This window comes from Camelus bactrianus, chromosome 28, assembly GCF_048773025.1.
Source record: "Camelus bactrianus isolate YW-2024 breed Bactrian camel chromosome 28, ASM4877302v1, whole genome shotgun sequence".
Taxonomy (NCBI): Eukaryota; Metazoa; Chordata; class Mammalia; order Artiodactyla; family Camelidae; genus Camelus; species Camelus bactrianus.
The window spans coordinates 750,130-775,792 of record NC_133566.1 but is presented as its reverse complement, the minus strand read 5'-3'; the positions used below and the strand labels follow the sequence as shown (position 1 = coordinate 775,792).

Here is a 25,663-nt window from a genome sequence, read left to right as displayed (position 1 = left end):
GTCTAGAATTATAATGCTTAATTTCTGAATAAGTTATGCTTTCACAGAGCTCAAAATTCCAAAGTTTTGAGTGCCACCACTCTCCCGAAGCCTTTCAAACTTTTCCTTGGGGTCACTCAGAACTGCGTGTGTCTGTGTGTGTGTGTGTGTGTGTGTGTGTGTCCTTCTGGAGTTAGTTTAGCCTGAAATGAGCAAAGGCAATTACCCCCCATTTTACACAAATTGCAGACGACTTTCACAATTTTATACATTTTAAAAATATATGAACTATAATGTAGAATTTTACAAGGGGTAGTGACCTTCAGTACTGTCAGCAATGGAGGCAGAACAGTTGGAGGGACAGCAGGTGCTCGTGCTCAGTGGCTGAAGTCAAACAACATCCACGGCCACCTCTGGTTACTCTTATAGGGTTGGTGCTGTCTGCAGGCTTTCAGGGCTGTGCCCCCCTCCCCACCAAATATATATATTAGGAAAAGTGGTGAGCCTCAGTATGAGAAACAATAAAGAATTTGTAGGGGAAAATGAGTTTATTGTTTTTAAAAAGAAAAATTAGCATCCAGGTAGTTCAATTTCAGCTCCTAATAGACTGAAGTGATGACATTGACAAGGATGCGTAAACACCTGCAACATCATGGGGCAGGACCGGAGACTCTGAAGCAGGAATCACCACACACAACCTTCACTGCTGTCCTTGACAACTTTATTGAATTACTTGATTTAAAATAGACCATAGATGTTAAATATCATCATTTTGAGAAACCAGTTCTTTTGAAATCTTATATACTAATGTAATTGAATTGGATAAAGAAATGCTAAATGTGTAATAAAGTACCCAAGGAGGTAACGATTACTGAAAACACCACAAATTGAAGAGAACCACAGGATAATGTGCATATATATTTTAATGATCTGGGAGAATCACTCACCATTGTATTCAAGACATCTAGAGATGATGTCAAATGTGGTTGTCCTTGGATAATTTTCTGTGAAAGTTAGAGTGAAGTCAGGGTCAAGCACACAAGTTTAGCTTAAAAGCAAAAGGTGAAACAGACTTCTTTTTAAAAAGCTATTGTGTCTGGGGAGAAATCATCGAATCCATGGGTCAAGGGAAGGAAAAAAAAAACCTAGTGACCACGTGACTGTTTCAGGAGCTTGTAGTAAAATGACAGTTGACAATTGTGTAAAGTAGATATGATCTTGATGTCCAACTGACCCAATGATTTTTAGTCCATGTGCCAAAAATATATCAAGGAATAAATACTGATCTATGTTTTTCAGCTCTGTTGTCCCCCCTTCAAGCCTGCATTCTGATTGGGAAACTAAGAACTTCTACTGCAGGGAGGGGGATTTTCAAAAAAGGAGTGTCCCCCAATGGAGAAAATAAAGAAAAAGTAGACGTACACTGTAGAGACACAGGGAGATCTGTTGAGCTAGATGACACTTGCTTTACTGTCGATTAGTAGGAGGTGCAGCTTTTTGATGAGTTGGGTACCATGTTGCTGCCTTTCTCAAGGTATTGCCCATGGCTCATGAGAAGGGATGAAGTGAGGTCAAGGAATTAGCCTCCGAATGCCCTTTGCCATGGATGTTGTCTCTATTCTCCACTTTTAAGCTTTAGCTTAGACAAGTTGCCGTGTCTTGCCAAGTGAGCTACAGACAGTAAGTACATCTTGAAGCACACGGCTCTTTCCTCCTCACTGCAGCAGAGAACCTCTGCATTGGAGCATCCTGAGATGTCATCGGTGGTCATTTTTCATGTTAGGAACCAGTAAGGATGCTATGTCCACATTGATGAGGAGGGTAAGATTTCAGTCTCTAAAGTAGTAATAGTGGATTGACCTTTTCACTTAAAGAGTCTCACATCAACAAATGCGGGTCTGTTCTGGACCAAGAAGAAACAAGTGTTTGAAAAAGTATAGCTTGAAAGGTCAGTGGGACAAGCCAGGCATCTCCTTCATGTCTTCAAGTTCGGGTATCAAACATGGGTTTCCTATCCTGAGTGATACTGACAATTTGTCATGCTCTGAGCCTCATGTATACCAAAGGCCTTCATAAATAAAATATCTAGAAATGGTATCATTCTTGATATCTGTTAAACAGGGGAAGATGATGGAATTAAATTTAGTCCTTAATGTGCATTGATTTTTTTAAAGACAGCAATTTTATTGAAAGTTTTGAAGTATTAAAGAGACAGAAAATTGCAAAGCACCTACTCCATCTGGTGAAAAGGGTTCTGTTTTCCTTTTTTGATGAATGTGACATAGAAACAGTACTACTATTGTTTGTATTGCACTTAGTGTTTACAGAGTGATTCACAGATATTCTCCTATTTCATCTGTGCAATGACCTCTGGAAGAAAAGATTTCCTAGTTATGCTTTTTAATGTCTATTTTTAACTCTGTCTAAAAGCAGATTGATTGAGCTCCATTTGCTCAATTTAGAAGGCTGGACATATTAATTGTGTCAGAACATTCCAGGAGGCAGAGGAAAGGAAGAGACAGGGGTTCTACATGTTGGAAGCTGCTCCTGAAATGATTTGACCAGCAGCCTTATCCATTTTTCCCAAGGCTGGAAACAAAACACAACCCAAGACAAGGAAATTAGGGAACCCACGTGACTCCAACCTTGGCACGTAGAGTCACGGCTGTCCTTCTGTGCCTTGGAGAGGAGGATGTTTTGGATCTCTGTTCTACAATCTGTGTTTTGCTTTTTCTCAACTGTGTCTTGTTTTACTGGCATATGCTGAAACGAGTTACATTTCATAGCATTAAAACAAAAATCAAGATCTCTTTATCATTTATTAACTATTTGGTAAATAGTTTTTGGTGAATCTTTAACTTTATTATTAGGACTTACCCTGGCAATGTACAACACATAGTTCCCCAGATAACAGCAGTGGCTTACACTTGCTATATTTGTATTTCCCTCTTATATAAAGAAGTCAAGCAATCGGTACCGCAGGGCTGATTTGCATGAAGGCCCCAGGGTCAGAGAACCAGATGCCTGTTATTTTCAGCCCGTCAACTTGATGGCACAAAGTGTCTGCCTGAGGGTCAACCATCAGATCCAAATTCCAGGCAGCAGGCAGGAGGGAAGAAAGGTGCTTCAGTTCCCTTTTGGGATGGTTCTGTGAAGTCCCGGGTAGCTTTCCTGCTTTTACCTTGTTTTAGACAGAGGGCTGAGAGCCAGCTTGCTATGAGGTAAGCTCAGCTCAGGACCAGCCATCTCTCTGGAGCGGAGAGGAGGGAGGGGCGGGGAGGCAGCACTCATCCTGCACATGGTGTAAGACACCACGATGAGGCGCTGGGGGCTTCTGCAGTCCGTCCATTGCTTCGGGCTGCACTGAGCGTCTGGTAATGTTTGAGATTTTCACGTAGAGGTGCGTGTAGGCTGCAACAACTGCTCGGTTCTTTTAAACTAGTGGCTAACAGAGCACGTTGGAGAACACATTTGTTCTCACCTTCTAGCCAGTGACCCTCCCGCCAGGTTTCTGTCCTGCTGTTCATTTCCACGTTATTTTCCAAGACTTCCGGAGGAAATGTAAGCAGCCTGATGCTCAAATGCTTTTCTTTGTGATTCTCCCCTTGTTCTTTGAAGGAATTACAAATTGCCTAGATAACATTGGACGAAATGCCAACCCCCCCCATTTATTTAAAGTTCTGAAATTTGGTGTTAGAAAATAGAAGAAAATTCCAGAAACACCCTTAAGAAACATTATCTCTTTCAAATGTGATTTGGAACATCAAAGGACAATATATTTTATAGAACAACTTTTAAGACAACTGAATTGGCAGTAAGTTCACATAATGAAACATCCAACAAGTCTTTTTATTTCTCCTGGAAATTCCTTGGTTCTTTTTGTAATTTTTTAATAATTAATATCAGCTTTCTATTCTTTCTCTTCCTGTAGTTGTAGAGTTAACATGAAAGTAGCTTGTTGTGTCACTGAGAAAGCCTCCTGGTCAGCCTTCTAGCTGGTGTGTGTTTCAGTGGCAGGTGTGCTAAATAGTAGTTTTCAGGCACTTGAGGGATGCCCATCACACTGGCACTGCGGGAGCCTATTTCTCACCCACGACCAGGTGAGACCCTCCTTTCCTCTGCTGCCTCGCCCAGGCCCCCGCATTCTGGTTCTTTCTCACCACCCATTTTCATCATTTTCAGCCCTGCACCAGTAGAGCAAATCTTGGTTTCTCAAAGACCAGGAACTTAGTTCTAGGTTTTCTGTTAAAAGACAGTGTATAAAATGAGGCAAATTGACTTTTGAGGCCTCAGTATCTCTGCATTTAAAACAAGAACTTGAGTTACAATACTATTCTCTTCTACTTTTGAAATTCTAAAACTCCACACAATAGTTTTTCTAATTAGCTAAATTTTTTTCTAGACTATATTTTCCTAAGATTCACAAATATCTGTTAATTTATATTTAAAGATGTTATATTTAAGAAATGGAATGATTATTTACTTTTAAAATGGAATTTAAATCAAGAAATGTTTGATACTGAATGTTTACTATGAGTTCAAGTATGTAAGCTTAATTTTTGTGGTACTGTCGATAAACCACACAATGTGAGAGTTGTGTTTTAAGGTTTATCTGGAGCAAAATGGTGGCCAGAGCCCAGGTGACAGCATCTCCGAGAGCTCAGAGGAACTGCTCTGAAGAGGAGGGGGAGCTCAGCATTATATGAGATTTCAGTGAAGGGGGACATGCGGTCCAGTACACGTTTAGGCAGAGGCTGCTGCTAGTCGAGGAGCAGATGTCTCTGTTAATGATTTTAGTGCTTTTCTAGACAGGAGGAGATGCAAGAATTTGGGCTCATAAGATTTCCTGAAATTGTCTAACTATCTGAAGGATTTTCTGCTCATTTTCCAAGAGCACAGAGCGCCCCATTCCTGATCTCCACACTTAACTACTTTCAGAGGGTGTTGAAAGTCAGCAGCTGCAGTGGCTCATGACTTAATCAAATCAGAGGCAGATGACAAGTGCCAATTTTTAGTTGACAATATGTATATATTGTAGGAAAAAATGTTACTTTCCAACCCTACCCGTGTTCTAGTTTTAGTTAGAGATCAACGGATAACTGTGTTGGATGAATTACGTTAGACAAGGGGGCGAAGGAGTTTTCTCGTGAGCCGGCCAGTGTTCTGTCAGCCTCCTTGAACACATTAAAATTTCTTTCTGTTCAAACAGCATGCATCTGATTTTGTGAAGTTTGGAGCTTGTCCTGAGCACATGGGTTCTGGAGATGGCCCTGTTCCTGTGGTCTTTGTTTATTCTGTGAATTATGGTGTGAATCTTTATGTGCCCAAGCTTCATCATAATTTCAAACTTAAAGGATTTAAATATGGGAGATGGATGCCAAGTTCTGGGAATAGATTTTCAGGATAACAGCCAGGATTGGTAAAAAGTAGGGAGAAAGGATACAGCCTTCAAAAAAGAAATGTTATTTTACAATTTCTGGCAGAAAAAGTGCTTGTTGGGATTCTATCAGGAATGTTTAATTGGGAGACTTGCCTCCCATTTTCATGAAACAAAATAATTTTATTATTTGTTTAGTGCCTACTGTCTGGCAATGAAGTAGCCCCTTTGCATATAGTTTTATCATTAAATCTCTACAAAGGGTCCCAGGAGAACACACGTGTCACAGGTGAGGGAACCAAGGTCATCCAGGGTAAGTGGCAGGAAGGCAGATGGGCTGGAGGGCTTACCCTCCTTCAGGCTGAGATAGAGACTCCAAGGTTTATTGACAAACATGTTGCTGAAGTGGTTTATTTAATACTTTGCTTCCTTGATGAAGTGGATCTCTTGAAACTGTTTATTTCTGGCTTATCTTCCCCTCTCTTCTCTGCCTCAGGACTTCTCCTCATAAGTAGTATGAATTCAGCCTGAACTGATTCAGGAAAATCAGAAAATAAAAAATTAGCCCACACAAATGTCTGATTAGTCCTTGTAATTCAATACTTCCTAAAACTCTTAGAAACGCAAAGAAGGTGTGTTACCTGGGGACAGAGTGCATTTGAAGAGTGAGAAATGTAGTGTGATCTGGTAAAGGCACAGGCTCTACAGACAAAGATCCAGGTTTGTATCCTGGCTCCACCGAGTACTGAAAACATGACCAACCAGAGCCTCAGTTTCTTCATGTGTTAAATGGGCTGATGGAGCTCACCTCCAAGCAGTCAGGTCAAAATGATACGGTTCGTGTGTTCTCTGTCAGGCAGAATGCTTGGCAAAGTGCTAGTTTCTCTTGCTGCTTTATAATATCTTCTTAGGTAATTCCGTTGTTCATTGGCTTGCGAATACCTCCTCATTTGATTTAAGAAAAATAGCATACCTTAAGTATTTTAAAAATAAGGAATGAAGATTTACTGATTAATGGTGGGTGTATTTTTATAGGTCATTTATAAAAAAAAAGTAGTTCTCTAAAGCGAATTTATTCAGTGTGTCAAGAATATGATTCATTTAAAAATGATTTTCCTTTAAATTCTTTTCAGAAATTTACTGTGATTTTTTTTGAATACTAGTTGAAGTATTCTGAGGAGGTGTTACATTTCGAAAAGTTTATTCTAGTAAAAACTGATACAATAGATAAGTGATTCGTATCCCTGGATAGCGTAAAGCCCTGGCTGTTTTTTTTTTTTTTTAATATATATAATTTTGTGAGTAAGTTCTATGACATTTTATTGGGTATAAGTATTTCCCATTTCCATTTTACAGGCAGAGAAGATGAGTCATACGATACTCATTATACAAGAGCAGAGGAGGCTGATTAATTTGGGCAGAGGAGGGAAAGGGTGTGGAGAAAAAAATCCTTGATTCTCAAACTGGACATATTCTGTGGTGCTGTGCAGCTGAAATGGTTTTGATTTTGCTTCTGGGTTGTTCTAGTGTTCGGCGCATGTGACTGGAAAGGTCTCTCTGGCAAAGATGCTAATTTAAGAAGGTTGTCATTATAAATGCCCTTAAGATGATTAAACAAAGTCCACAGCAAGTAAATGAACATGTTTGGAAGGTTTTCCACCCTAATGTAATTTCCAGAAAACAGACATGATTTACTTGCTAAACCAAACACACAGGTATATGAGTGAGCCTGGCTCACATGACTGGACTGCACAGAGGGAGCCTCATCTATTGGCGTGGGTTCCGCTGCAGGAACCGCACCTGAAATTTTAATTAGAATTTATTTCCAGCGAGTGCTGCTTCCACGTTTTTCTCCCCAAATTAAGGAAGCACCCTCCTTGCCTGGCCATCAGTCTGCAGAGCCCCACGGCTCACACACTCCCCTGCTCATCAGGAGGCTGATGGAGCCAGTTTGCTTAGACACACTTAGCTACACTCGCAGCAGGGATCATCAGTCTCTTCTGTGTGTTCACCTCCACGTGCAGGGGAGAAAATCGAGTTTTGCTGCTGACAAACGCTAATTGACCACCAGTTGTTTGTTTCAGAGGGACTGTGATGTTGAAAACTGGTGTCCCATTCATTTTTATATGTTGGATGCAGACAAACAGCACGGTGAACCCCCACTGTAAGTACACCCACCAGGGAGGGAGTCGGAGTTTGGATCTGTGTTTTAGTATCTTTATCCTGGCACTGGTCAGCTTAAGGTGTTCTCGCTGGGTTTGGGAGACTGTTTCTGTAGCGATTTCTTTGGTTTCCAATAAATTTGCACAGTCGTCTCCTTCAGTCGAGTTCTGATGAGTTGAGTTGGGAGGGGCATGTGAAATTGGGGCGGGCAGAGTGGTACAATGAAAACTAATCACCATCTGGTTACCTCTCATTTTTTATGGGCCAAAAAATGCTTGTTTTGTTTTCTTTTCTCCTCCACCCACCCCTTCAGGTCAGGGAATCGTCTTCATGAATTTCTTCTTAAAATGTAAAGTAATGATGAAGGCAGTGTGTCTCTTTGGTTGATTTCATTTGACTTGGGTTCATTGTTAAAGATTTTCTGGTGAGGTTCTTATGAGCTCTTAAAAGCTGGAAGAGCAGCACAACCAAGGAGAGAAAGTCAGAGAAACGAGTCAGTGGCCCCTGTGAGGTCTAGGGGACGTGGGCAGGAGGTTGGGCAGAGGCAGCACCGAGGCCTCCCCTGCAGCCCTGAGGGCAACGTGCGCATGAAAACCCAGCGTGTCTTGTCACCATGTGTTCTACTAGGACCCCAACTATAGGAATTCGTGGAGATTTGGGGAGGCCTTACCTTTTACCCTCTTGTCAAACGTCTTTAATGCTGACTGTATTTATTCAAGATGACACAGAGATCACCTGCAGAGCTTGAGGGAGTGGTGCTTGCTTCCTGTCTTGCCCGCCCCAGGCTCACTCATCAGACACCTGGTTCTTACAGGCACTGCAGTGCCCGTGGAGGGAGCTCTGCTCCTGGGGGTCTCTGCTCCTGTGGTGGGAGCTCTGCTCCTCGGGGAGCTGGGAACGGGAGTGCTCACATTGGAGCCGGTCGCACCAGCACTAATCCCTCTCCAAGTTGTGAGCCATTTTTGTAAGTAGTAGAGTTGGGATCCAGAGTCTTCCTGTGTCTATGGAGTTCTCCAGTAAGGCCAACTTGGAGGAAAGAAAGACAATGCCTGCAGTTCCATGACTGTGTCCTAAGGGTTTAAAGCTCACTGGGGAGCACACGTGAGATCTCATCCAGTAAATACTCTGGGGTCTTGACAATTAACTGTCATGAATTTGGAATTCTCATAACATTATTTCTCTTAAAATACGTCTAAGCAATGATTTTTGTGTGATGGTTATGTGTGCATAAGAGTCCTGTAGAAACTTGTGGATGGAAGTGTGGGCATCAGTGGTACCCGAAGGGCTGGTGGCCCTGGGGGCTGCCCGAGCTCCACACCATTTGTTACCAGCAGTCTTTCAGATTGCATCTTATTCCAGAGCTCACCGGGGCTCCCATCTCTCACTATGTGTCTTGAGAGAATATTCAGAAGGGAGGGGATGGGGTGCGTCCAAGTCTGGGTTCTCGGGTTCCCTGTATAAAGGTGGCACTGTCACAAATCCTTTATTCATGGAGTAATGAAGCCCCCCATTCTCATGGCTAATTGGGCCTCCCTGTCTTTCTTCATGTGAGGAGCCAGAGGGCTTGGGTCATGTCCCCAAACCTGTTTTTGGTGAGCTTTCAGCCCTATCACACCACCTGGGTTGTCCCGTTTCAGTCACATGACTTTGAATTTGCAGGTAGGTGTGACTCCTGGAGAGTGCTTGGGACTTCCAGGTTTCTCCTACAGTAGGGACACTGAAGCAGTTTGACCCCATAAGGTGTTTTTGGAGGCCTGGAGGACAAGTAGAGACTCATAGACAGATGCCTTGATGGGTGGCGATCAGGCCTGAGTCTTGGAAGAACAGAGATTCCGTTACTGTTGTAACAGTGAACTTAAGGGAGGAATTCGGGAAGGTCTGATGCAATTGAGATTAAAAATATTATCTGGTTTTTATTGTTAGCAGTAGTGGTTTTTAACCCTTAGACCCAGTCCCCGCTTTTTATAAGAAATATTTTGTAACCTTTCTTTTTTGGTGCCCGGAATTGAACATCATAGAAAGTGTAACCTAAGTATAAATATGATAAACAAATAGACAGGTAGATGGAAAGATGGAGTACCTAAATTCTTATATTATGGGGTATTTTATATTCTATGCTTATTAGTGACATCTCAGGACAAAAGGCACATACAAAGGAAGTCACTTATAATAAACAATTTTTCCAAGCCTTACCTAACTGGGAAACAAGTGGCTTCAGAATGTTAGAGCACCTCCCAGGTCCCCGGGGAAATCTCCTTGTCAGAGTTACACTTGCTGATGGTGTCCTGTGCCAAGTGCAAGCAGATGCTGTTCGGAAGCTGCCCGGGGGCTGACTCCGGGGATTCCTTCTCCGTCGCAGCTGTGAGGGAGCCTTGCCTTTCCTGACCACAACCACAGAGGCAATTTTAAATCTCTGAAAAAGTCCATACCACTGTATATCACAACCCCCCCAAGATGTGTTGAATTAAGTAGAAATCTTTAAGTGTCTTCTTTAGGATAGAAATAGGATATAAAAGAAATCATGAATTAAAAAATTGTAGTGCCCGAATAAGTGCTACATTACACTGGCTGCATTATTAGGTTAGACAACTTCATTACTGCTTTACATACCACATATCGTAACTAGATTTTATTTATCTTTTTTTCCTAAAGAAAAAACATCATATGATGCATTCTTGTGTCAGAGGTGACAAGAAGAGAGCAAGTGTAAAACCGGAAATCGTGATGCTGGTCAGCCTAAGATCAGCTCCATCACTGCACAGATCATCTTAACTCATTTTACTGCACTTTTTGGAATTACCTTCTCACTTGGGAAAACCCCTGTGTCAGTTAGATTTGTTAGTAAAACAATTCTTTTTCTTACCTAGCGCATCAGTGATGTTTTCAAGGTGATAAAAAAAATTTGCTCATGGCATTTAAACTGTTGCTTGTTCTCATAATTCATGGCTCACGGTCTCGTATTTGTCACAAATGGAGAACTGTGTTTTCTGTGTGCAAATTCTCATTGCTTTGGTGACGCAGGGACACGTGTCCTTACTGGATGGAGTATGATAGTAGTTGATTGCATTATCTCCCTAAATCTGGATTCCTGTGTTATGTTTCCTGTTAACTTAAAAAATATGAAAATTGTTATTTACCTAAATAGCTAACATCGCACCAGTGATGCATATCAAATTGGTCCAACTAGGAATTCCAATAGTAAATGAGACAGTAATTTCACTACCCACTTTTCCAAAGATTCGGATTGATGGTTCAATTATACCAGGGACATTAGCTGTTTTAATTGAATCAATCATTGCTTTCTTCAATAAAATTTTCCATTCCATCTGCTCTTTAGGTTTATTGTTCTTCAGTGTTTCATTTGCTTTCTTTCCCAAATATATATGATTTTTGCTTTTGTCATTGAAAATCATTGCTGGTTTTGCTATCTCATGCTGGAGAGGAAGCCTTGTGACTGTTTTATAGTCACTGATTTCATGGTTGTATGAGTGCTTAATGCCACCTTACAGGGTTGTGGAGACCTAATGAAGTGTGTACATAAAAGTCTTAGTCTACACTGAGTGCAGGATTAGTGTTAGCAGCTCATGTCATCAGTATCATAATTAATCCATTACAATCATCCTCTGTTAATCAGTGTTATCCTTCTAACATCTCCATGAGAGGAAATGTAGTATTCTAAATGCAAATCTTTGCCACTCTTTTAGTCAATTCAACACCTTTAAACCTTTGCTGTAATAGGACTTTGTGCCTGGTATCCCTACTTTTGCTTCTCCTGGCCCAGGACACGGTCTCCACGGCTGATGATTCACGAGACACTGGATTCTTGGTCCCATGGCTCTGTTTGTTCTGGGACATCTGGGGACTTCAGCACTATTTTAGGGGCTTTGGGTCCCACCTCTTCATAGCATTGCTGAGATGAGATCTGTGGGTTCACCCTCATTTTTGAGTGTACGGTGCATTTTTTCTAGAACCAAAACAAGCCACCGTGGCAACACTGCTTTGACCACATGCTGGGACAGTGTGTGCTTGTCAAATCTTGGGTTTAAAATTTTCTGTTCTAATTTCTAAAATGGGGTATATTTATAGGTACCCTTTATGTAAACAGAAGCTCTGTGGGGTTTTCAGCAACTTCTAAGAGCATAAATATTCCTGAAGCAGCTAATCTTCCTCCCAACAAGTGAGGAGAGAGCCGGCAAGTCCTGGGCACCTGTGGCGGCCAAGCTGTGCAGCCCAGGCTGCTCACCGAGGAGCAAGGAGAAAATCTTAAAAACCTACTTCCATGCTGTCTTTCACAGAATCTCAGAAATGAACGTTTTAATATTTAAAGAGGGGTGATTCTTTTTTTAATAAATTATTTTTTTTCCTTTTTCAGTAGTATTAGATAGAATTATTACAGTTCAACTCCACATACATATATTGCATGTAAAGACATGTATAGAGTATACTGCATTTTTGTAGTTTACATATACGTACTAATTATTTTTTCTAAGAACAGATTAGAGCTTTAGATTTTTAAACTTACATAGTTACCAGAGGAATAAAGCCAACTACAAAAGAATAATAAACAGAATACGGTAATCCAATCACAAAGGACAGTCAGATATGCTTACACATATTCAAGTAATCAAAATAATAATTAGTTCATTTGTGGTCTTATTATTATTGCTATTAATTTTAGATTCCTCATAAATGAAGTTATATGGCATTTTTATTTCTGTTTCCACCCCACTTCACTTAGAATGACAGTCTTCAGGTCCATCCATGTTGCTGCAAATGGTATCGTTTATGGCTGAGTAGTATTCCATTGTAGATACGTATCACTTCATCTTTATCCAGTCATGTGCAGATGGACATTTGTGTTGTTTCCATGTTTCTTGTTCTATGTCCCTTCTGGCAACAATTACTGATTTTAAATATTTTCCACCTTAAAATCCTTCCTGAAGGAGATGTGGTAACAGGAATCAAAACAGTTACAGCACAGGGTTGTGTGTGATGGGCCCTGGGGGCTTGGTAGAAAGGTTGGCAGAAAGGATTTTGGTTCTGATCAAAGGATTCCTCCTATTGTAGCCCTGCGGACCGCCTCTCTCATGGCCTGCCGTAAAAGTCTGACCAGTCCCTTCTGTGAATCCCACTGTATTGTGCACAAATTTTGTCCAATTGGTGTCATACCACAGGGACCTTAATTAAGGCACCTAAACTCCTGTGCTTGTTTCTTCCATCAGCCCTTAACTTGCTTGGGAGCCAGGACTGTTTCATTGCCTCAAGGATCCCTAATGCCTAGTGAGATGCCTGATACAGCTGGTACTTAACGAGCACATGGTTCAAATGGAAAAACTTGATCAAAGTAAAGGCCCTCATTTTTCAGACATGCCTACTTGAGTACATAGGGTAAAATGAGATGTCTTCTGGGATTTGCTGTCAAATATTTCAACAAAGGACAAGGAAAAGAACAAAGGTCTGAATAAAGGAAATTTGGAAAAGATTGTGAATTCCTTAACCTGGGTGATGGGCTTATTGTACTATATTTATTGATGTATACTTAAGTTATTTTATAATTTTCCTATCATTAGCTGAATAGCAAGTATTAATACGTATTAATTGAAATCCTTTGAGCCGACCAAACTTACCCCACACAAAATCCTTAATATCCTAGTAGTCTGTCTTACAGAAATCTTTTCCCACAAAGACAGGAAAAAAGGGAAAGACAGATCCGTGCAGTATTTCCACGTTGTCAAAAGACCAAAGACCGACACAAAATAAGAGATACTAAAAAAGATATAGAGGCCGAAATCAATGTCCCGAAAACCTAGCTAAGAATTCTAAATGGCCCAAGTTAACTAACCTCAGCACTGCCGCATCAGGAATGGGGCAAATAGCACCTTGTGGATTTTTTTCTTTAAATAAATAAATAATGATCCAGTTCCTAACACAGGCAATTAGAAGACTGAGTATAAGTTCTAACACCAAATAGTGTACAAATTATAATTTCTACTTCATTCAAACTGCTTCTTCTATAAAATCTGAATCTTTTTATTCTTAAGACAGATTTGTGGCATAATACCTAGTGATAAAATTTTCAACCCGCTTGTATTCAAAAATTTCACCAATGTGAGAGTTTATTACATCAACTATTGCTTTTTGGGAAACTCATGTGCCTTGTCACAGTCTTTCATAAGATTTCCTGTGAAAAATTCAATCCCTCATTCAGGAAAAGGCTGAGTAAACGGTCTGATGGAAAACCTTCATACACTACAAGACAAGAAAATGAAAATGACTGTGAGCAGCCCGTGAAGCCGGCAGACACACACAGTGCATGGCTGTGTTCCCTCTGCGACATTCTGTAACCAGCAGGGAAATTGTGCATCTCAAGAAATAAACATAAACACTTTTCAGATCCTGAGAACACAATTTCCGTTTCAGGGTTAAGTGGGATTCCATTTAATTCTATGAGAAGTGTTTAAAACAACAGAACAACAGCTGAGATAGAGTTTAAAGTAACCTTTATGTCTTAGTGAAAATAAAGCCAGCTGATAGTTATCATTTTTACTTTATTTGATCTCACTCTCCTACTTTACCTCCCCAACCTCCTCCACAAAATGATGGTGAATGTCCCCTCCTGGGTCAGAAGGCTAAATAGAAATTACCAATCACATGGAGGTGTGCTTTGTTTTATTTTTCAAAAGAAACATGTTTCATTCAAGTGATTTAATAATTAAGATCAAGAAACAAATTCTATTCAATAAATGGTACCCAACACATGTCATCATAGCTGCTCAGCAGGTTTGGCCCCATGTTACACACATTTACATGGACATCTGCCATGTGCTGTCATGGGAAATGGTGAGTGGGGACAGGGTCTCTGCTCTCACAGGGCACACAACCTGGTGGGGGAGGCGGTGTTCAATCATTGCCCTTTTTTTAAACGTACTGACAAATTATGGGAAATGCTATTTAAAAAGAACAAAATGAGTCAAAGAAAGTGAAAAATACAAGGACTGTATTTAGGCTGAGGGAAGACAGGGAACCTCTTTGAAGAGCTGACACTCCACTGAGACCCAAAGGACAACTCCGGTGCTGCAGGTGAAGGGCAGGGACACACTGATAAGGGCTGATATCCAGAATACACCAAAATCTCTTTAAACTCAACAAGAAGAATGAATAACCAGATTAAAAAATGAGCAAAATGCCTGAACACACACCTCATCATAGAAGGAATCTAGATGCCAAAGAAGTCTATGGAAACATGCTCCACAGCATCTGTCATCAAGGGAATGCAGACTGAAACAGCGAGGTACCATTGCACATCTGTCAGAACTGCCAAAACGCAGAACACTGACAATACTGAATGCTGATGAGGATGTGGAGTGACAGGAATTCTCATGCATTGCTGGTGGGAATGTAAAATGGCCCAGATAGTTTGAAAGATGGTCTGGCAATTTTTTACAAAACTAAACGTACTCCTACCATATGATCCGGCAATTGTGCTCCTTGGTGTTTACTCGATGAAATGGAAACTTACGTCCACACACAAATCTGCATATAGATGTTAATAGCAGCTTTATTCATAATCACCAGAACTCAGAAGCAACTAAGCTGTTCTTCAGTAGATGAATGGATAAATAAACTGTGGTCCAGCCAGAAAATGGACTATTATTTGTTGTTAAAATGAAATGAGTTATCAAGGCATGGAAAAACATGGAGGAATCTTAAATGCATAATATTAAGTGAAAGAAGCCAATCTGGGAAGGTTCTGCAACTGTCTGATTCCAACTGTATGGCGTTCTGGGAAAGGCAAAACCACAGAGACTAAAAGATCAGTGGCTGTCAGAGGCTAGAGGGGAAGGAGCAATGAATGAGGTGCAGCACAGAGCATTTTTAGGGTCACTAAGACAGACTACTCTGTATGATGCTGTGATGGTAGAAACGTGTCATTGTACATCTGTCCAAACCCACAGAGTGCACACCACCAAGTGTAAATCCTAGTGTCAATTATGGGCTCTTGGTGATGATGACGTGTCAGTGTAGGTTCACCCATTGTCACAAATGCACGCTCAGGTGCAGGCGTCAATAGTGAGGAGGCTGTGGGGACAAACTGCAGTTCATACACCCAATCCAGCCCCGTCCACTGCTGTGAATAAAGCTCTGTGGGTGTGTGGACTGTCCGGCTGCTCTGGCATCTGAACAGCAGAGCTGAGCAGCTGCACCAGAGATCAGGAGGTTTGCAGACCCTGAAATATTTACTCCCAAGCCCTTGACAGAAAAAATTCTGCTGAGCCCTGTTCTACACGAATCAGTATTCTCCCTGATGAGACAGGACAGCAGGGCCCAAACCAGGCATGGTTAATGGGACTGAAGCAATGTTTTAGTTCCAACACCTTTGCTGAAGTGCTGCAGATCCAGCGACAGACTGTAGCCAGGAAGCGTCTGCAGAAGGAGTCGGTAGCAGGCCTTCCCGCCAGGCTCCGGGATGCCGGGGGCCGCGCGCTGCACGGCGGCCACCCACTTGAAGAAGACGGACTTGCAGTGGAAGCCGATCACTCATAGAGCTCGGAGAGGATGCTGCACTGCTGAATTCTCTCCTCGGAAAACTGAAGCACAGGGAGAAAAGCAACAAGCATCTGAACGAAACAGGTAAGTGAAAAAAGATACGTAAAAATGTTTTCCCATAAAACAAAGACCTGATGACACAGGAAGGAAGACGAAGGCTGACTTCGTGCACTGACGGGACCGGATGCAGAAACGCAGGGAAGCAGTGCTGTGCAGACGCTCCAGACCCCCTCCGGGCCCCACTTCTCAACATTCAGCATGTTCTTTTACTAGAAAGGCCCATATTCCCAGAAACATACGAATCTGCTACCTACACATGAGATGCAGAGAAGGGAAGGAGGAAATGGAAGGGAAAGTAAAGTAACAACAGTTCATCTAGACCCTAGGGTTTGGGCAGGACTTTCACCAAACACACAATTTCTCAAAGCACAGAGCACACAGTGAGAGGCTGACAGAGTGACTGCTACTTCTGTTCCTTAAGCACCAGCTACCTGCCAGCACACACTGCGCCCCTTACTGAATCATTACAATCATCACAGAAACTATTACTACCCCAGCTCACAGGCAAGGAAATCTGAAACTCGGTGAGGAATTATTATCATCCTGGTCAAAGTCCCACGACACAGAATTGTCAGAGCCTCCAGTAGAACCTGGACTAAAATGCTCCTCTTCACCACGGGCCCTGAGACTCAGGCTGAGGCCACGTCAGGTCTGCACGGGCCCAGAGCATGAGTCTGTGGGACAGGGAATGCTCCCACTTGAAGTGCCAGGCCAAGACCCTCAGGAACCTATGAAATGAAACCAAATCCCCAAACTCATTTTCAACCCACTGCCCTGTCCGGGAGGACTGCTCGGCACATCTGCACTGTCACCTATGCACAGGTTAATCACGGGGCCCAGACAGTGACGTGACGTCCCAGTGGAAGTGGCTCAGAGACCACTTCATCACAGGACAGACTCTCCCGGCTTCCAACGTTCACTCTCCATTCCATTTCCAACTGGAAAATAAGTTTAGACTTGTTTTCTTCTCCTAGAAACAAAGAGAGTGGTAACATCAGCAGGAAACTCAAGACAGAGGAAAAGTCTCCTGGCCATCCGGAAGGAAAGGCCAGGGAGGGAACAGAGACAGTAATCAGAAAGACACGTGTTCCAGTCCAAAGTCTGCACGTCACTCGCTTTGACAGTTTCCTTATTAATATAGGTGATAAAATCTAATTATGATTGTTGGGAAAAATAAATGAAATAACGTATGCCACTAGCATGGATCTAAAATCCTCCATGAGTGTTCCAAAATGGACGTGATCGTGGTTAGTTGCTGTCTGCCAAGTCTTGGGTGCTAAGCCCACATCAGCCAGCCAGAGATATGACAGAGAAGGCCTCAGCAGCCAGCAGCCTTCTCCAACATGGAAAGTCACAGTGTCTGAAGAACAGGCAGTGGTGGATGCTTTGGGACACTCTGGAGGTAACACTCCGGTGATGACTTTAAAAAGCTGGGGAGAATTTAGGGAACGATACAGTTCAAATACAGAAAACACATTCCACGTCTACCCATATTCATCTTTAGCCATGATGATTCAGAGAGGAAATACATATTGAAACTTACAACAATTTCACACATAAGTGCATCAAAACAATTTCGAAAGAATGTAACTTTTTCCTCTAGATCAGAAAGGGGGGATTACAAGGTTTGTACTGAGAATCCTACTTGTAAACCTCTGCTAACATAACTGGGTTCACTATCAGTCATTATCATTCGAAGAGCAGGATGGAAAAGAACAAAGCCAAGCTAATACACTCCGGTCTTTTGTTGGGTTACAATGTCAAAGAGGAGACAGACAGGTCAACAAGGAACCACTGTGCCGTGATCACGGAGCCGCGGAATAGGATGGGCGGCAAGATGTATGACGCAGCCGCAGCTGTGCCCGTGCTTCTAGGCAGTTACCAAAGTCACCTCGACAAGGTGTCAAATGCTTGTGCCCACGACCCCATCACCTAACATGCATAAAAGAGAAATGAAAACTATAACGGCCAATACCCTTGGTGGGCACACCGTCCAAAGAGCAAAGTCACAGTTTGACAACTGGCCATCCCGGTTCCCTGGGATTCATTCTTGGAGAACCTTAAAAACCACACCTCTGTCCTCAAGAAGTGCTTTCAACTTGTCCGATCTTTGGCTCAGGGATACAGCACGTTCAAGTGAACTTCAATGTCTGCACAGATTTGACTGTCTTTCTCCAGGTTCACTTGTCCGTTCTGAAGAGGCCTGAGTTAAGTCCATCCTCCGTAAGATCTATTCCCTCCAGTGACAACTCATTGAGCCTGCAATTAAAAGCCAACTGAACAGGACTGCCCTCAGCTAAAAATGTCACCCACCCTTCACTGCTTTCTTAATTTCCTCTCCTGGCTAATTGCAACAGACTAACACCTCCCTCCACCCAGCTCCCCAACTATGTCAAACAGAAAGTAAATCCATAAAAAAGGAGACAACTCCATAGTCACCTCTGAATTCCTAGCATATAGTAATGTCAATAAATAGAACTATGATTATGGCTTCTTTCCTTTAAAACCTTTCTGGTTATTTAAATGAGACCTTGGAAGAGAGGTGTTTGGGTCCAGTATCTTGATCCAGAAGACTCTGGAAGTCTTTTTCGGAATGGATGTCCACTGATTCATTCAAAACACAACTTCTCATTCCAGGAGGAGCTGTGATTTTCTGCCAGGAGTTTGTGGTCACTCTCATGCCAGAACAGATTCAAACTAAATCCTTACTTTCGATTTGTTATTTTTCCCCTCTTCCAAAAAATTGAATTTCCTTATTTTCTTGCCTTGAGTAATTTTTTTTCTTTCTTTCTAATTCACCCTTTAGTAAAGCAGGCTTCTCAGGATGGGCTTGGCCTTACATAGGATCAGCCATTCACCTCCCAGTGTGAGAGGCCTGGGGCTCACCTCCTGCCCACCTCTCAGGGCAACTGAAACTCACTTCAGCAGCCAACAGGCACCCCAGGGCTTCTAATGTTCATGTATGTCCCAGAATCCCTGCTTTCTGGTTTGTCTTGGCTTCTGAGGATTTCCCCTCACTTTCTTGACAATTAGCTCTGCAGCTTGTAAGATGAGGAAGGAAGGTTTTATTTCTTAATCAGCATTTTAAGGAACTTGTGTAATGAAGGTTTTCACGAGTTTCTAGAACCCTCCATTGCCGAGAGATAAAACACACTAGATATTTTCTAAATTTAGGTATCATGTACATTTTTTCTTTGCTTTTGTTTTCTTAACTGCTAACAGACATTTTTTCATTAAAAAAAATAAGGCCCCAAATAGGATAGAAACTTGAAGGGGCAAAGAAAATTAAAGGGCAAAGACAGAAAAATGATAAGTACTCTACAAATTTAAAAGAATACATACACTATGGATCAGATCAGAAATTCTCAGTAACAGCTAATTGAAACATAACCATGAAGTAAAACTCCTCTCCTGTCAGGAGATGGCCAACAGAAAATAGAATTAAAACAACAAATTAAAATTCTAAGTCTGGCAAGGTATAGAAAGCTACCAGCTAAATGTGTCTTCTTCTGGAAAAGATGGAGGCTCACCAGGTCTTTACTGTGGAGACTGAGCCCAGGGGAGGGCGGTGAAGTGAGCTCTGTAAGTACCCAATTAGCAAAGTGGGTGATGAATAAAGAGACGTGAGCTTTGATGACAGAGATGATACTACTATTCACTTGTCCTGTAAAGTATGTCTTCACGTTCAGTGATCAATACCTCGGCATCCTCAGGGATTGAGATTATAGTAAAGTGCACATCCTGGGCCCAGACATCCTCTTTGAGCTTATGACACTGCACTTAGATGTCTCAAGGGCAACTCCAACTCCACCTGCAAAGAGCTGACTTCACGGTTATCCTCCCAGGGGGAAAGGTCTCCCTTCCTCTCCCAGCTCAGGCCCATCACTCACAGATGTGCCTGGACCCCTCCTTCAGGGCCCAGATTTCCTCAGTCACCGAGCCCCACCACCCACACCTGTCCTACCAGGTACTCACCGGCACTCACTCAGCACTGACTCTGTGCTGGGTACCATGCTGCACACTGTGTACATGTTATCTCACTGGATCTCCACAACAGTCCTGGGAAGTGGGTACATCACTGCTTTAATTGATTAGATAAATTGTTTCACTTCCTTGAGTGCATTGTCCAAAGTGACACGGCTACTGAGCCACAAACCTGGGACTGAAAACCACTTGAAAATCGAACACTGCTACACCTCGCAGCCACCCTACTCTGACTTATCACATCACCTCCTGCCGAGCCTTCTAAATGTTTCCAAGCAATCTGCAAGCACAAAAGTGACCTACGAGGGCTCCCCACTCCCCTACTTAAAATCTGTCAATGACGGTCCACTGCCCTTAGGAGAAATCCCCACCGGGCCTGAGCACAGCCCAACGGCCCGGTATCCCCATTCCCTGCACGGCCACGCCGCCTCACCCACCACGCAGCTCTACACGTGCCGTGTCCAGGAAAAGGATGCTGACTCCGTACAACCCGGGGCTCTTCTCACTCGAACAATGATCACCGTCTTCAGTGGTCACCCTCTTCAATGCTGACTCAGAAAAATGTTTTTTCCGGATGAATCAATATCTTTTTCCTTACAACTTCCAGTCATTGATAATGAGCTCCCCCCAAAAGAGAGAGGAACTAATCCTCAGTCTCCTTATCTGTAAAGTGGGAATAACAAGGAATTATGTGATTTTTTAAGAGAAATAATATTCGTGTGAGGCTGAGGGACAATTCCCAACATACAGTAAGCACTCAATATGTGCTTACTTAATATTAATAAGAATATATTCCATTCCAGCAATCTTAAATCAATGTTTTGTTGTTTTGTCCAACAGACTACTGACAAACTGTTGGATGAACCCCTTTGAGCAGATCAGCACAAGCGTACTGGGAGAGGTAAGCGCTGACTCCAGTTACAGCTGCAGGCAACAAGCACTATGGGGCGGGGGCAGTTTGCTCAAACTCTTACATGTTGTTCGAGCATTTACTTGTAGTTACTGAATAAAGACAGGTGTTCTTTAGTCAAAGCTTCTGAAACATAAATCTTCAAAGATTGATGCAAATTAGGTTTTAAGTACAAAACTCTCACTAGAAATTATTTGAAAATGATAGTCTTAGCTCCTCTGCACATCAAAAGGGCATGTTCTTAATGTATCTGATTATATACACTGAAAGGATTGTTTAAAACAAATTAAGATGAAGCCTTCCTAAATAAGCTGTCAGTATCATCTGCACTGTGCCCCAACCAAGGGTCTCAATTCTCACTTCCACACAGGTGTACAGGTACCTTCACCTGGGTCTTGGTTTCTTATAACACGGGGGTGGGAAGAGTTGTGGATAGATTTATGTAGCAAATATAAACCTAGTTTATTTGCTGTGTTGGTGTCCTAGAAATAAACAAATTTATATATAGTCCCAGCCTTAAGAATCTCAGCCTTTCTATTTACGAAAGCATTAAAAATAAAATGAGAGATACATTTGATAAAAATTTACAAGATTTGACCATTGAACATTTTGAAGTATCACCGAAAAAATATTTAAAAGATCTACATATATGGAAGACATCTCATGTTCCTGGAATGGAAGATAATATTGTTAAAATTGTTAAGACTCCCAAAAGTGATCTGCAAATTCAGTGGCATCCCTATCAAAATTCCAGCTGACTTCTTTGCAAAAATTGAAAAACTGATCCAAAAATTCATATGGAATTGCAAGGGACCCAGGACAGCCAAAACAATCTTGAAAAAGAAGAGCACAGTTGGAGGACTCACTTTAAAGATTACTACAAAACTAAAGTACACATGTCATTTTAGTACTGGGATGTTTGGATACATAAATCTATGAGACACAATAAAAAATCCAGGGGGGAAAACTTACATTTACAGTGAGTTTTCCACAAGGGTGCCAAAACACTCCATTGAAAGAATAGTCTATTCAACAAATGTTGCAGGGACACCTGGGTATCTGCAGGCAAAAGAATGAATCTGGAATCTGGACCCCCCAATTGTATATAACAAATAAAAATTAATTCAAAATGGATCACAGACAGAAACGTAAAAACTAAACCTATAAACTTTCTAAAAGAAGACATAGTATAAATCTTTGTGTTCCTAGGATAGGCTATGGTTTCCTAGATACAATACCAAGAGCACAAGTGATAAGAAAAAAACAGATAAACTGGACTTCATCAAAATTAAAACCTTTTTGTTACAAAGGACATCATCAAGAAAGTGAAATGAAAGGGGAAGTGGGTAGCTCAAGTGATAGAGTGCATGCTTGGTAAAAAATAAAATAAAAGAAAATGAATAAATCTAATTACCTTCCCTATAAAGAAATTGTTTTGAAGTTTAAAAAAAGTAAAGTGAAACGACAATCTGCAAAATAGGAGAAAAATTTTGCAAATCATGTGTCTATTAAGAAACTAGAATCCAGGATATATAACAAATGCTTACAACTGAACAATACAAAGAAAATCGACCGAATTTTTAAATTTGCCAAGGATTTAAATAGATACACATATGGCCAATAAACATATGAAAAGATGCCCAGCATCACTAGCCAAATCAAAATCAAAATGAGATCCAATTTTATACCCACTAGGATGGTTATAATCAACACATGGACAATAACAAGTGTCGGTCAGGAGGCAGAGAAAACTCATATGCAGCCAGTGGAAAGGGATAATGGTGCAGCTTCTTTGGAAAAGTCTGGTGTTTCCTCAAAATGTTGGAGTTATCATATGGCTCAGCAATTCCACTCCTACATATAAATTCATCCCTCAGTATCCTCAGGGCATTGGTTTCAGGAACCCCCAACCCTGGATACCATAATCCAAGGTTGTTCAAGTCCCTTTACAATCAGCCATCTGGATCCATGAAGTGGAAACCACGGATATGGCAGGCCAACTGTACAGCCAACAGAATGAAAACAAAGTCTCAGAAAAACTTGCACATCAATAATCATAGCAGTATCATTAAGAGTAGTGAAAAGTTACAAACAATATCCATCCATCAATGAATGGATAAACAAAATTATCAAGAATAGTCCCACAAACTTTTGGTCATTGAATCTTTGACAAAGGAGGTGAGAACATACAATGGAGTAAAGACAGCCTCTTCAGCAAATTGTGTAGAGAAAACTGGACAGCTGCATGTAAATCAATTAAGTTAGGCTACTCCCTCATAGCATACACAAAAATAAATTGAAAATTGCTTAAAGACTTAAACATGTAGACAAGACACTATAAACCTCTTAGAAGAAAACATAGGCAAAACATCTGACATATATCTCAGCAATATTCTCCTAGAGCAGTCTACTCAAGCAATATAAATACAAGCAAAAATATACAAGTGGGATCTAATTAAACTTACAAGCTTTTGCACAGCAAAGGAAACAATAAGCAAAACAAAAAGACAACCTGAGGAATGGGAGAAAATATTTGCAATAAATGAGACTGACAAGGGCTATATTCCCAGAATATATAAACAGCTTTTACACTTAATAAGAAAGAAAAACAAACAATTCAATCCAAAAATGGGCAGAAGACCTAAACAAACATTTCTCCAATGAAAACATACAAATGGCCAATAGGCACATGAAAAGATGCTCAATATCATTATCAGAGAAATGCAAATCAAAACTACAATCAAGTATCACCTCACAGCAGTCAGAAGAGCCATCATTCAGATGTTCACAAACAATAAATGCTGGAGAGGCTGTGGAGAAAAGGGAACCCTCCTACACTGTGGTGCGAATGAAGTTTGGTGGAGCCATTGTGGAAAAAAAAAAAAAAACAAACAACAAAACAAAAAAAGACAAACTTATCTAGAGAACGGAAACAGACACAGAGACATAGAAAGCAAACTATGGTTACCCAAGGGGAGAAGGTGTGGGAAGCGATAAATTGGGAGTTCAAAATTTGCAGATACTATGCATGGAATAAACAGCAAATTTATACTGTATAGCACAGGGAAATATATTTAATATCTTATAGTAACTTATGTTGAAAAAAATATGAAAATGAATACATGTATGTTCCTATATAACTGAAGTGTTCTGCTGTACACAAGAAACTGATGCAACATTATAAACTGACTAGACTTCAATGAATATATTTTTTAAATAGACCAAAAAAAAAAAAAAAAAAGAAAGAAAAAGGATATTATTAAACCAAAAGAATAAATTACTGATTCAGGCTACAATATGGATGAAACTTGAAACAGTATGTTAAATAAGCCAGACACAAAATGGCAAATACTGCCCTTTTAGGTGAACTATATCTAAGTGTTCATTGTACTACTCCTGTAAGTTTTCCGGAGGTTTGAAGTCTATCAAAATAAAAATGTGTATTATTCATTAAAAACATAAAACGATTCCTCACAGGAGAGTTTAAATTATTAAATGCAGAAATGCATGTAAAGCTCCTGGAACAACACTTTGCATGTCCACAGTCACTGCTGTCACTACCACTCAGTGGGTGGTGCCAGCGCTGATGACAGCTGCCTCCACTCGCTCCCCTGCAGAGAGGAGTGATGGCCTGGGCTCTGACAGGCAGGGTGACCGTGAACCTGGGTCAGACACAGCCACCCCCTAGACTCTGTGTTACCCAACTTTCTTATACAAACTGCTACATGTAACATAAACATGCTACAGGGATGTATCTTATAACACAGGGAATACAGCCAATGTTTTACAATAACTATAAATGGAGCATCTATTGTACACCTGAAACTTACATAATATTGTAATTCAGCTATAACTTTATAAAAAATTAAAAAATAATTTAAAAATGTTATCACTTTAATATTCATTTTGGTTTTTAAGTAACTACTAAACAGCTTAAAATGTATAACAGCATTTAAGTGTGATGTTTGTTTACATATTTACTTTCAGCCTCTTGCTAAAAGAGAAATTAAATTTTTTAAACACAGCTTAACAAACATAACAACAAAAAGACAAAAGTGACAGTGAAGAGAAAACTGAGATTCAATACTTGATTGAAACAAGGGGGAGGCAAAGTCATAAAAATGGATGCCATGAAGGCAGGTTAAGTGTTAAAGGCCGACTAGAAATTCAGCTCTAAGATTCTTGGCAGGTAAAGCAAAAAGAAATAGATGATGGGGCGGGTGGTAGAGCTCAGTGGTAGAGCGTGTGCTTAGTGTGCACTGGGTCCTGGGTTCAAGCCCCAGGGCCTCCACTAACAGATAAATACACCTAATTACCTACCCCCCAAAAGAGCCCCAAAGAAAAGAAAAAGAGAAATTTCTTTCCTAAAAATACCTGATATTAAATTTAGATTAAATACATTAAAAAAAAAAAAAAGAAAAATAGAAAAAGATGAGTAACAGAAGCCATAATGCCCGTGAGATAAATCTGCGGTGGCTGCTGGCAGGTCCCCATTTCCAACGTAGAAAAATCTGAAACATCCTTCTCACCACCCAGAGTCATCCTCAGCCCACCCCACCCCTACCCCTGTTAAATGCAGGAGCACAGCCAGGGCCCGGCCTTTGCTCTCTCTGTGTCATCACAGTGAGACAGGATGGAAGGGG

General features: G+C 41.1%; 1 long non-coding RNA gene across 1 annotated transcript in view; it reads right to left on the bottom strand.

The window, feature by feature from the left end:
* Positions 1–11,603: 11,603 nt before the first annotated feature.
* Positions 11,604–25,663, bottom strand: part of LOC141575444 (uncharacterized) — a 62,307-nt gene continuing 48,247 nt past the window's right edge. The window contains exon 3 of the long non-coding RNA XR_012503032.1: positions 11,604–16,107. This is a non-coding gene — a long non-coding RNA (uncharacterized LOC141575444). The remainder of the gene's footprint in view (positions 16,108–25,663) is intronic.